Source organism: Anguilla rostrata, chromosome 11 (genome assembly GCF_018555375.3).
Source record: "Anguilla rostrata isolate EN2019 chromosome 11, ASM1855537v3, whole genome shotgun sequence".
NCBI classification, from domain to species: Eukaryota; Metazoa; Chordata; class Actinopteri; order Anguilliformes; family Anguillidae; genus Anguilla; species Anguilla rostrata.
The window spans coordinates 31,588,733-31,603,180 of record NC_057943.1 but is presented as its reverse complement, the minus strand read 5'-3'; positions in this window follow the sequence as shown (position 1 = coordinate 31,603,180).

Below are 14,448 nucleotides of genomic sequence, written 5' to 3'. Positions count from 1 at the left end.
TCAGATATAGTGTTTAAAAAAGAAAAAAACGTGGAATCTGATGATTCGTTTTGGGTCATATTCAAATGTGGAAATACATCTGATAGGAATTAGATATCTGCCAATGCAACTGTCATCCAAACACAAAGATCAGAATGTACTAGTCATTGTGAATCACACGGCATTCAAAATATGATATTCTTATACTCTTTTTGAATTTGAGTGACGTAATGCAACACGTGCAAAATCACCCTCCGCCAGTAAAGCTAAGTGGTAAAAGAAGTGATATGGAGGGCGAAGGTGTAGGCCTGTGGACGAATACCAATGTTGCAGGCCTTTTAATCTTGTGGGCCAAAAAGTTAGTACAGGCCACAAAAAAAAAGGAGGATGTTCGCAGACCTCTAAAGGTGCTTCAGAAAGCAAGAGCTTGAATCATTATTCCTGTCTTCTGTATCAGTAACCAAACCCTTGTGTACGCATGCGGGTAGTTTCAAGTGTAAACCATGTCAGCAAGGTATCAGGTATGGGTCACTTTTAAAAGTAGATGTAAATAGGTGATCAAAGAACTAGAATTTAGACAAAAAAATTGTGACCGAACATCAAGACCTGCTGTGTAAATGTAGGAAGTGGTGTTGTTGGACCAGTAGGGGGCAACCTTCCCCTGGACCATATATAAATCCAATGTCCCAGCACAGTGACGGGCATACTGTGCTTTAGAAGGTGCCTTCCTTCAGATTAGCTATCAATCAAACTGAGGTTTGGACTCACTGTGATCATTGAAAATGCCATGAGAGCAGGGGTGTCCTGGTCAAATTCCCATAAAACTGTTTCTCTACATCTAGCCACCTAATCATTCCCTATATATGATTGGCTCCCCTTGCGTTCCCTATCTACTTTCACTCCCCTGATCATACCTGCCAAAGAGAACAGCGCTCTCATTTGACCATACTGAATATACAGCATACGAAATGTCAATATGCTTTTTGACGGTCCTTCACCAGATTGGAATGAATGTGTGGTCGTTTAAAATTACCTTTGGTGCAAAATTCCCTCTATAGAAAAAAATTAATTATGGAATGTGTTTTAAGGATCTATTAGTAGACCTCAATTATGTATTATGGGCCTCTGGTTAGTCTTTCATTAGGGAAGATAATGCACATCTTCCTGCCAAAGTGAACACATAAAAATATTGGACTTGCTTTAATTTTACTTCCGCTAAGCATGAACACATCTAACAAGAAAGCCTTTTAAGTTTTAATGTTTTTACAAAGTGACTAATTAAGCAATTGAGCGTTTTAAGCAATACTTTAGTCTAAACAAAATAGTAAGTAAACATAGCAGACTAGTAAACATCAAGCACTTTCAAAAAAAACAACTTGTAAAATTACCTTTCCTAATAAATGAAAGCACCTCAGAGCTGTTTGAGAACAAAAAGTATAGGGTGAATCAATTTCAAGCCTATACTTCCTGTTCATAAGAAGCCCACATTCGTCATTGGTGAATTCCAACATTTACCTGTTTGTATTGTCCCTCATACTTAGTTTGTGACACATGGCGGTGCAGTGGGTAGAACTGTCACCTCACACAACACTTTGATAAATTTCAGCCTATACTTCCTGTTCATAAGAAGCCCGCATTCGTGATAGGTGAATTCCAAGTGCGAATGACTTGATGTGATGACATTTATATTTTGCTGTTCAATGCAACATGACTGGGACAGGCATCAACTTAATTTGTTTTTGAGTGATAGAGGAATATCACCACTGAGCTGTCCTATCCAATGACTTGCAGACACTTTGAAATGAAGTGTTCTGGTGGTTCACTGATGACCTAATCTGATTGGCTGTCCTCTGGGAGGGCGGCACCAGGGTACACAGCCTTAGAAGCCGCACAGCCTCACAGTTGCTATTTGAGGCACCTTTCCCGGTTGCGCTGTTCTCCCCGTGTCTGCATGGGTTTTCACCGGGTTACTCTGGTTTCATCCCACAATCCAAATGCAGAACATTCAGGTTAGGCAGGGCCTGGGGTGCATTAACAGGTTGTTGCATGCATGCTCAGTCAACACACCCTGTATAAATAAAGCTTAATTTAATTGAATTTAATCATAGTTTTACCACTGTGTGTTCTGTTCCACTCAGCTTAACAGCAATAATTGCAGTGGCCTGACTTTTCCATTACCCTTTCCAAATAACACAGACAGCGTCAGCTTCGAAGAACTACCACCATTTACTTCATCCTGGTGCTCAGTTCAGATGCAGGCTCAACAACAACACTCTGTGAATACTTCCAAAAAATGCAAACTTCATAAAAGACTTAACAATTGACTAAATAGGCTGGTTACGCTTACACATGTATCAGTATGAGGCCTAATATAAAAGTAATTAGTGTATGACGCAGAGACGATTCCAGGAAGATTTGACAAATTGCTCAGGAGAAGGATTAGCCTGTTTGGCAAGACATAAAAGGCTCCATTATAGTTCTGTGATTTCTTTGGTGATATGTCTATTTGGATGACCATTCTTCATTTAATTATGGGAAGCATTATGGAGTACATAATTACTCGCCACAGGTGCAGATGGTATAAAATCTGGATTTTTAAGCAAGTGACATAACTTCTGTGATCTGACGGAGAAGGAGTGTTGAAAAATGCTGCTATCTATCTACCCCATGCAGTGCTGCCGGAGTCTGAAAGATAGTTGCAGCTGACACCGAGGGAAACACAGCAGGTTCCTACGCGCTCCCGAAAAGCAACAGCAGTCTTTGCCTTTCTGGCCACTGGTTCATTCCAGCATACCATCAGTTTGGTGGCTGGCATGAATTTTGGTCAGTTCAGTTATTCATGCAGTTTGTTTGAGTCTAGTCCAACACGCCAGTGAGCACATTGTTTTTCCTTCATCCCCCAATCGCCAGCTCAGAACTAAACAAGAATGTCTGAATGTCAAATGTGTATTTCCCACGTTTTTGGGTGCCATTGATTGCAGACCTGTGCAGTTGTGTGCTCCTTCTACCCAACTACTCACCTATGTGAATCAAAAGGGGGCCCACATTCAAAAAAATCGAAAAGTATAGGGATGGTCAAATCCTCTCCCTATTATGCCTGCAGTGTCAATTATGCGCATATTTACAACACTTGCGCAAGGTGGGCATAAACTTGGCACATTATTCACTCTTGTATACCGAGCCAGTTATCGATAAGGTAACGAACATATTTCTAACTCAGTTACATTGACGTCTGCTCTAGCTAGCTTTGAAGTAACTTAAAAATGGAAACTGAAACTGGGTTGTCTATTTGGTCATTTAAATATACAAATTAACTAGTTTCTGTTCCAGCTATTTTAGTAGGCCTATATCATGGACTTTGTTTCATTATATTCTACCATACACTCAAAAAAAGAATTGCTGAAATAAAAAAAGTATGGACAGCGATTGCACACAATATTATTAGGTACAGTCTTAACCCTGTTATCAGGACTGAATGCCTTTAAATACCTTTTTTCAGACATTGTTTTCTGAGGTGGGAAACAGAAATGTATTTTAAAAATAATGTAATTTGATTTAAGGAAGCCAGTGTCTGGCCTCCCTAAATCAACCAGTCTGCCTGTCAAAGGGAGTCTGGTGCTCCAGTTCCCTAGCCAGGAATTAGCCAATTGTATTGTTAATCAAACCTCCTTGTTTGGAATAGTTTTTGATCACCCGCTCTCTGCCTTTATTCTATAATTGAACACTATGCCGAACAGTAGTGACAAGCTGTCACTTATGCTTATAACTTGCACTGTCCTTATGTTAAGTCAACCGAAACTGAGTGGTAAGCATGGTGGATGTGCTAGTGTTTGAAACTTGAGTGAATAATATTACACGGGACATTTATATTGTATGGCTGTATACACAACCATTAACCATAACCAGTAAAAAATAATACGAAAACTGAGTACTCCGAGCCATACCAGGCGCATCTGGCAACCCTAAGCAACAGCATTACGAAAGCCTGAACCGATGTCGTCCTTATTCAAACAGACGGGAAATTTGAAAGAAGCTTTTCTTTATAAATGTACTGAAACATAGCTTAACACGATTAGCCACAAAGCTTTAAACATAGTCTTAATCCACGGTGAAAAGCAAAATGGAGGGCAATAATTGAAAATAATTGTCAGCCGATAAGCAGCCAAGGAAAAAGGCGCAGGGGACGAGATGGCCTCTGGTGTTATCTGCCGCGAATTAAGAGAGCACATAAATGTGTAATTAACTGAACTATGGGACGGTGAAATCGCTTAATTCACGGCTTCGCTATTGTCAGCCCAGAAAAAAAACCACGCATTAAATCCTTTTCGAACAAAAGTCTTTGATACTCCGTTACACGCCTGCCAAAACCTCTTCCTTTTCAGATCTTTCAAACGCTGCAGAGGTAGTCAAGCGTTCTTTATGAGTCTAATCAGGTCTGTGCCGATTAACACATTTTTAAAATCCCTTTTTAATTCATGTCAGGAAAAATATTATTCTTTTTCACCTCTCGCCCTCCCTGTAATTGTGTGGACATGCTTTGAACTTCCACAGCCAGGTCTGTCCTGGAACCCTTTCAGTTACCAGTTTTTTCAATCACACCCCTACAACTGTGTGAGCAGAGCATGGTTTATAGATGCCCGTCAAACATAAGAGATGGCTTTCTGATTTATTATAATGAGCTCTAAAGACCTAGGGGTCAGGTCTCCTTATCAGTGTTACAATCTCATCAGAAATCACAAAATTTTGAGACACCAACAATTATTCAAGGTAAAGCACAATTTGCACCATTGCACAACAAGTTTGGACCCTGAATTCAGAGCCCCACCTGCACTCCATTGAGGCGTACCTGCCTGTGTTTGTTAAAATTCTGAGCACTTGTTAAACTGGACACCTTGGCATAGACCAGATTAGCAGTAAAGGTTATATCTCCTAGTGTTAGCATGCAGAACATACTGGCAGAGCATTAGTTTCTTCTGCCAAAACGAAGATTAGCCAACAGCTTGAGGATATCTCATCGAAAATATTCACAGGGTCTGGCATCCTACAACGCTTCAGTCCTTTAGTCACAAGTGAAGGTTGGGGTCCTTACATTTCAGTTCCAGTGTTGAATGCTCACTCTGGTTGATTTGTCACCTGAAAATGTTGGAAGCTTAATTTCTAAAATTTATTTTATTAATATATTCCTACTGTCTCGTCAATCCAATCCAGGTTTTTTATTTTATTATTACTGAGTCCTGGTTAAATGCTTCTATTTCAGACTCATATTGCTCTGCCAGGCTGTAGCCTAATATTTTCAGGTCAGACAGAGAAGGAAGAGGAGGAGGTGTTGTCATCTTTGTGAAAAATAGTTTTAATGTCTCTGTATTGATTTCAACCTCAGTCCCAAAGCAATTTGAATGTTTAGCCTTAAGCATAAGTCTTGGAAATTATTCTCAATTTACGTTAGTGGGAGTTCATTGCCCCCCTCCTGCTCACTCTTGTGCACTGGATAATTTATGTGATCTTTTATCCAAGTATGCATCTTCAGAATGGTTCATTATTGGTTATCCCCAACGTCTGATAAGCTACAATAAATTTTCCATAACCTTAAATTATCAGTTCATAAACCAACTAAACCAAAGCATCCTCAGAGAAGAAATTCAACCAAACCAACTCTATCGGAAATCATACAAACAAGCAGACCAGTGTTTTTGTGTTCACGGCTGGATAGCATGTATATCTTATACAAAAGAGTAACTCCCACCTCTGTATTTTTACTAAAATAAATTTTAGGAATTTTTATGACCAAGGCATTGGTGCATAGCATCCTGCATTGACGTTCTCAGTCACCTGAGTAACAGTTGCTCTTATGTTTTTCCTTAAATATTACACTAATACACCATCAGTCTTTGTGAATGAAGCTTGCCATCCATGCCCCAATAATGAACCATCTTTCAAAGTCACTTAGATCTTTTCCTCTTGCCGTCTTGATCCAAAATTGAAGACAACTTGGCCTGCTCAGCATTTTCATACATGCCATAGAGCATGATGCGATGTTAATCTTTCAGACAATTAAGAAACAGGTGTGTGGCCTCGACTAGGAAGGCCAAATGTGATGTATCTCTGATATCTTTGTGTGACGGTGTTAGGAATTCAGCAAAAAATTTTAAAACAGTTAAATATATGAAACGTAATTATCCACCCCCTCTCCCCAATTCCACAAGAAATCAGATCTATGTCAGACACAGACATCGTATACTAATGACATCGGTTTTCATGTAAGCATTTGCAAAATGCACTTTTATGCCGATAAGGTACTGTATGCTGTTGTCTCCTCTATGATGAAGGCTCTATCAAACCCCCAGCAAGCTTTTATTGCAATGCAAAAGGCACTTAGACCTTTTCTGAATGCAGATAAAAATAAATTTATGCTATTCTACATGACCGAATCAATTGTCCTGAAGACCAGGAATTATATATCTTGAATGGCCTTCAAATTGAATGAATTATCTCCAACAATCTTGAAACTTAAGACGATAAACTTTCTTTTAAAATTAACAAAGATAACCTTACTAAAGCTAAGAACAAAACTAGGCTTCCTTTATACGAATAAATGATGTTTCACTTTTAACAGTAGTGCTCTGTTTCTTACTCTATTTTATTTTATCTACTTTGTCAAGCCTCTTTGTGACAGTTCTTAGTAAAACGTACCATACAAATTATTTGAAAATAATTAGGCCTATATGATCCGTATTTTTATCAGTTGTAGACGACATAAATATAATTTGTATGCATGCATCTGGTACCACTTTAAAACTGCTAAATGCCCTCCTTTTCATCATTGGGTAGATAATTAGTACATATCGTAATCTATACTAAACTATACTATGTTGGCTGGCTATCTCTGGCTACCCTGAGAAAGAGAAAAAACAAAAAAAGTTATTTATCGAAAAACAGCTACATCACAAATAACCTCACTTTTAACATTTGAAAATACAAACTATGCCATCCGATCTCAGCAGTGGATAACCTTAGTGGTTCCGTTTACTGTTTCCGTGTTAGAAAAAAATGGTTTTAGCCTTTATGCACCACACATGTGGAACGAGCACCAACGTTCTCCAAGACCAGACACTTTGGTGTCCTTACGGAAATTCAAGCCGTTTGTGGAAAACTTGGATATAGAGGACTGCATACGTTTCATATTGTTGGTTTTGCTTTTCTGCCATTTAACCACTTCTGTTGCATTTTGTATTTTTTTCCTAGTTGTATTGTTGCTTGTGAATCTTTTGTAAACAGGACAGTCCTGAAAAAGAGACTCCAGTCTTATTGAGACTTGCTTGATAAAATAGTTAAAATTTACTAAAATAAAGTATTATTTTGAAAGTGTAATGACTCTTCCATAACACAATATGGACTTGCAGGTGCAGTTTTATTTATCTATGAAAAGTGCAGCAGAGGCAAAAACAATAAATCAGTGGGGGGGGAAAGAGTTCAATTCAAAAGAGAAAGGATGGAAGTAGTGCCAAAAATGTGCTATTTAATTAGGATATATAAACACACATAAAAAAATAAAAAACCCTGTGGACTCAGAGTCCACCACACAGGAAACAGCACAATACTACCAGGGGAAAAGTAACAAACTGAGGGAATATAAATGGAGAGCAATCAGTCCTTGAGATAAGAAACAGGTGCAGTTGATAATGGGGAACAGGTGCAGATGGAGTGCAGCAGAGGAGGGTGGAGACAGGGGTGTGGCGATGGCCTCAGCAGAGGGGTTGGAGATGAGGGTGTCACAGTAAGTCACTCTGGACGATTGAAAGCAATGTTTACAAGTGACACTCATGTGTTTAATTCAGTTTGATTATTCACAACTGAGGACATGCTACAGCATTTTGTACAGGGGTATGCTAGGTTTGGTTAGAAACAGCGGGAAATGCCCATATTTTAAAAATGACAGCAGTTACATAACATTGCACAAAAAAGTTGAATCAAATTTAATTACTTTTTCTATTTAACTAATTAACTAATCACAGTCTTAAATCAAGACTTTAGTCTTGAATCAAGTAGAATCAGGTGCCCTAATGCTGGGCTAAAACAAAGACCTGCTTACTTCTTACTGCAGTGATACTCAACACTGGCCTGGAGAGCCAGAGTCTGCTGGTTTTCAGACCCAACAAACCAGATGACCCGAGTTAACTGTGTAATCAACTGATTTGCTGTGGTACTCAAGTGCTGAGTAATAACTAAAGCCAGCAAACCCTGCAGCTCTCCAGGATCAGTGAGTACCATATTGGATCAAGTAATTGTGTCTCATTTAGAAACTCAATTGTATGATTAGCCACTGACTGTGCCATTGGAATGCCTATAGAGACCCCTGCTGCGCTGTCGACTCGACGGACACCTCACCCCCCCACCCCCACAACATTAGCTAGATAGCTAGCTGACTGCATACAGTGACTGTAACCATAGGCCATTTTAGACAAATCAGTCAGCGGTGGCCAAGTCTGAAGTCAGAACATCACGACGAAAAATATCAGCATAAACAGCGCAGTAAAGGGTCGGAGGCTGTACTGTAGGCGCCATGCAACATTGTAAATCACATCTTGACAGCCCCATGTCAGCCAAACAGTATGACAATATGAAAACGGCACAGTTAAGAATGTACTTTAATAATCAGGATGAACACACTGGCATTGCGTCGAGTCGTCACCCATGACAATGCACACACAACGTCGCTGTAGACCGCACAATAACATCAATATCACGGGCACCAGTGCATGTCACTGTCCGCGTAGCTACTATGTCAACCATGTTCAATATTATCGCAGGTCTAAAATATGACTGAATAGAAACAACTCAAAGCCAAGGAATAACAAAACTTCCAAGCAAGCAAAATAATAAATCAACCTTAGCCCTAGATGGTAAACTGGAGCTTCCTTCTTGGTTGCTGCAAACTTTTGAATTACTTTTGATGTTGATCGTATGAGCCTTTTCAATCTGAAGGATTGCCAGGTTTGAGACGCGTGTCTGTCATTGTAGTCTGCAGAATCATTGCAGCTAACGTTGGCTGTGCTGCTATCATCTGTGCTTGAAATAGCATCGACGATAGCGTTGAGTTGTTGCTAATTCTTTGGACCGAAGTAGATGTAACGTTACTCACAACAGCTGCTACTGCATCACCGGCAGGGGTTCCGGTTTCACCTTTTTTGTTTTGTTTTTTATAAATAAATGTTCCGTGGATTTTGGGCGTTTTGCCATCATGTATAAGAGTAACTAACGTTAGCTAAACTGCGTGCGTAGCACCCGTGGATGTATTATTGAAGGTAGCACCATGGAAGAATTACAGAAGCTTAGCACAGGTCCACTGTAACAAGCAAGCTCGCGCGAGTTTTTTTGCGAGAGTTCAAGAGGTCAAAAGTTCAACAAGTTCAACAACACACCTTGATGCTAGCCCAGAGACTGTAAAAAATATGGACAAAGCTACTGTGACGTCACCCATTGACTCTCCGTGGGTCTCTAAAACACGTTTTGAAGCTCAATGGCGGGCGCGCCCATTTTCTCGATTTGGAGCCAAAACCATATGAGTTAAGCGGTCTTGTGATTTTTACAATGTGATTGACAGTCCGGTGCGGAAAAGCTCATCAACCTGAACGAACGATTGCAGAACGAACTTGAGGCTAGCTGACTGTCTGCCGTTATGTTTTAAAATATATTATCAAATGTTTACGGAGTTTAATTTCCATCCGTGACTGTACTGTGCCATGTAATCACGTTATATGTATGACATTAATAATACAATTATGTTCAGTTATCTTCAATTTATGTTTCTCAGCAAAACGAATATGCTTAGCTAGCATATCAGCTTGCCAGTGAGCTAGGTAGGCTATCCGTGGTTAGCTCACGCATTAGCAATATGAACCACAGGGGAAGAACATCGACTACACTGGTAGTCAATCAATCAGAGATGTGTAGGCTATTGGTGATTTGACTAGGCTAATTTTCATATAACTGTCTGGTAGACCTGCTGTTAACCGAGCAAGTTATCGTCGTAGGTTTTCGCCACAGTCAGTTAATGAGCCAGTAACTGCTACTAGCTACTCCATCGCCGTTTTTGGTGTTCACTTGCTGGGTGACGCTAGCTGACCGATCGTTCGCAAGTCATGGACAGTCATAAGACGAATAAAATACACATTGTGACTCTTTGTACTCATGAGAAAAAATGATTGACTTTGTATTTTGACCGCATTTGTACCGTAGACTTACATGGAAACCGGATATGAAAATACCTATACTGGAGCCAACCGTAGTGGCGCTAGTGAGCAACCAGGAACAACAAGACCAGGAAATGAGCTTCAAAAACGAAGGTTTTGGCCGCTTGGTCCAGTCCAGTTTTTTTCAAAAATCCAGTCCAGGTTTTTTATCCCCTGAGTCCAGTCCAGTTTTTTTCAAAAATCCAGTCCAGGTTTTTTTTTGGGAGTCCAGTCCAGTTTTTTTTCAAAAATCCAGTCCAGGTTTTTTTTTGGGAGTCCAGTCCAGTTTTTTTCAAAAATCCAGTCCAGGTTTTTTTTTGGGAGTCCAGTCCAGTTTTTTTCAAAAATCCAGTCCAGGTTTTTTTTTTGGGAGTCCAGTCCAGTGTTTTTCAAAAATCCAGTCCAGGTTTTTTTTTTGGGAGTCCAGTCCAGTTTTTTTTTCAAAAATCCAGTCCAGGTTTTTTTTTTTGGGAGTCCAGTCCAGTTTTTTTCAAAAATCCAGTCCAGGTTTTTTTTTTGGGAGTCCAGTCCAGTTTTTTTTCAAAAATCCAGTCCAGGTTTTTTTTTCCGAGTCCAGTCCAGTTTTTTTTCAAAAATCCAGTCCAGGTTTTTTATTTTTGAGTCCAGTCCAGTTTTTTCAAAAATCCAGTCCAGGTTTTTTTTTTAAAGTCCATTCCAGTTTTTTTTTAAAAATCCAGTCCAGGTTTTTTCTTTTTTTTTGAGTCCAGTCCAGAGACTGTAAAAAAATATGGACAAAGCCACTGTGACGTGGTGCATGAAGACAAAAATAATGTACATTGAATTTCTAATTATTATTAGGCTATTTTTTGAACCACAGGGGAAGAACATCGACTACACTGATAGTCAATCAATCAGAGATGTGTAGGCTACTGGTGATTTGACTAGGCTAATTTTCATATAACTGTCTGGTAGACCTGCTGTTAACCGAGCAAGTTATCGTCGTAGGTTTTCGCCACAGTCAGTTAATGAGCCAGTAACTGCTACTAGCTACTCCATCGCCGTTTTTGGTGTTCACTTGCTGGGTGACGCTAGCTGACCGATCGTTCGCAAGTCACTTTCTACCGAATAAAAATTAACACTGTCACTGGTGATTAACAAATCTACCAAGTATTTTAATAACTGATCTGCAGGCGTGTAAATATGACAACGCAATTTGTAGAGCAAGTTTTCCACCTGGTGCATGAAGACAAAAATAATGTACATTGAATTTCTAATTATTATTATGCTATTTTCTTTCTTGTAAATCATCAAAACCAATGGAGAAAAGCCAATATACGCAAGGAGCCCCCAGGACCGATTCTGAGAACCACTGTCTTAAATGCTCTTGTCGGTCTCTTAAATGTTAAAAACATGTTCCTTTCTAAATGCCAGTCTTACAAAGATGGTTAATTTCGTTAAATTGTGTGTGTGTGATTTCATTGTGTGTTGTGTTGTATGTTATTCAGCAAATAAACCTTAAGACTCTTAATTCGCTTCGTGAAACTGAAAATTTTGCAATGTTTATCCCAAAATCGGGATTATAGTAGCTTTGCCACATGCGTGAAGCATGGCCCAGGTAGACATTTACGGAATGTACACGACTGACAAGCCGTCAAACACGTTTGACAGATTGAATATTTGCCGGTTAGGGTTAGCTAGCTAGTCAAATAGCTTGGTAGCCGAAGTTGCGAAGTTTTAACATAGGCTACTGGACTACCAAATATAGCAAGCTGATTACGCTTTCTGCCAACGAATTATTTGGTTAAGTAGGCTAAAGGAAATAGTAAAAATGACTTGCCTACCGAAAAACTTTGGAGGATGATTATTTTATGGTCGTCTACTGCAGCTGTAAATAGCACACGCCATAATGAAATCACTACGAAATGGGATGCCTACATTTTCTGACTTCGCACAGGTGGACCATGGTCGGAGCCACAATGTCAAGGCCAAGAGGCGCCACCTCCCACCCCAGTGACCATAGACTGTAGCCCCTACTGTAGCTTAGTCATCCGCAGTAATCAGGAAGTGACGCAAGCTGTACCTCATTGGTCCAGAACAAATATTGGCACTGTGCCCAAATGACGCAATAAATCATGAAATCGACCCATGGACAGTCATAAGACGAATAAAATACACCTATTATGAGTATTTGTTCTTGTGAGAAAAAATTATTGACTTTGTATTTTGATCGCATTTGTACCATAGACTTACATGGAAACCGGATATGAAAACATCTATACTGGAGCCATCCGTAGTGGCGCTAGTGAGCAACCAGGAACTACAACACCAGGAAATGAGCTTCAAAAACGAAGTCTGGTTTTGGCCGCTTGTGCTAGCCATAGCCAATGACCGGACAGTCACGCTCGCTGCTAGCGATAATAATAAAAATGAAATAAAAAATGATTTGTCAGTTTAAAATAAATAAATGTATTTATCTTAAATATGCAATATGCAATGTGTTTTTTTTTTGGGGGGGGGGGGGGGGGGGCTGAACCTGGGGGCAGGGGTGCTGCAGCACCCTTAGCACCCCTACTTCCCGCGGTTATGGACATGGGTAGTCCAAAAGTGGAGCAAAAATTGACACTTTGTCCCTTATTTTCATAATGATGGTTTGTGTTTTTTCCCCTCAGAATTATACCAATGGTCATTGCTCAAGATTGAAAAGGAGCCACCTTCCCCGGAATTACCCAAAAGCATAATTTCTCAGATTTAAATAGAATCACTTTTTTTTTTTTAGCTTTCTTCTGAATATGCTCCAGTGGTTGGACTAAATGCGGCTAGTGAGGAAAAATGTCAATGCCGGACATACCGTGCAGAGTTGCATGTTGGGGAATATCGACCAATGAAATGTCTACCAATGGACCTCGATGGCCAGGAACACGAACAGACCGCGTCAGGAACATCAGAACGCTCTTCAAATGTCTCTGAGCGAGCACAGGCTAAGCAGAGGGAGCCAACCACTTTGACACTGTTAAAAAAATACTGAATTTTGTCAAGAGTTTATATTGCTTATAAACTCATTTTTATTTAATTATGTACGATAATATTGGGCTGCCACCTTCATCTGCATCTGAAGAGAGTGACTGCAGCGCTGCGGGAGGCGTTCATTTTGAGGCGGCTGCTGCTGACAGCTCAATTAAAGGGGGAGAGTGGAACAGCTGTGACAGCCATTACACTGTCTACAGGTTCCAGGTAAAATGCCCTTTCCTTGTCTAAGAAAGTAGTCTACGTAATCTAACTAAACACTTTGGGCCGTGGGCGTAATATTCCAGCCAGCCGAGTTATTGTGCTCGACTTCCACTGCCGTGAAAAAGCATTTGTCCCCTTCTTGATTTGTCTGTCATTAGGCCTACATATTTTTCACACTGCATGGTTTCAGATCTTCATACAAAATATAATATTACACAAAGAGAAACGGAGTAAACACAAAACCTTTTTTACATTCATATTTCATATTTCTTCACCCATGTGAAAAGGTAATTGCCCTCATTAAAACTGAACTGGTTGCACCACCTTTAGCAGCAATAATGTCAAATAATGGCAAATTGACACTTCCTATAATTTGATATCAGCCTTTCACATCGTTGTGGATGAATTTTGCTTTAATTCAGACAAATTGGTAGGTTTTCGAGCATGAACTGCTGGTTTCAGGTCCTGCCACAGCATATCCACTGGGTTCAATTCAGGAATTTGCCCAGGCCACTCCAAAACTTTTATTTTCTTTCCTTTGAGCCATTCAGATGTGGACTTCTTTCTGTGTTTGGATCATTGTCTTGCTGTATAATCTGATTACGTTTCGGCTTCAGCTCATGGACAGATGACCGATCATTCTCCTTCAGAATTTTCTGTTACAGAGTAAATTCATGATTCATTCAATAATGGCAAGCCATCCAGGTCCCAAGGTAGCAAAGCACAAACATGTGTTTTGTGTTTACTCCTTTGTCCAATATTACATATATATACACATATATTGTCTAAAGATCTGCAACCATTTAGAGTGACAAATATGCAATAAAAGATGAAATCAGGAAGGGGGCATATACCTTTCACTGCACTGCAAGAAATAATCGATGGATAATATAAAAATTATTCCTCACTATTTGCCTTTCCTGAAAAATTCGACGTCATTGTGTAATTGCAACAGCTTTCACGGTGTTAGCTAATAGACTATTCAATATTAGCTATAGCTATGTAAATAACAAAACGAATGCAAATCACGTAATTGAAGTAACAAGGCCCA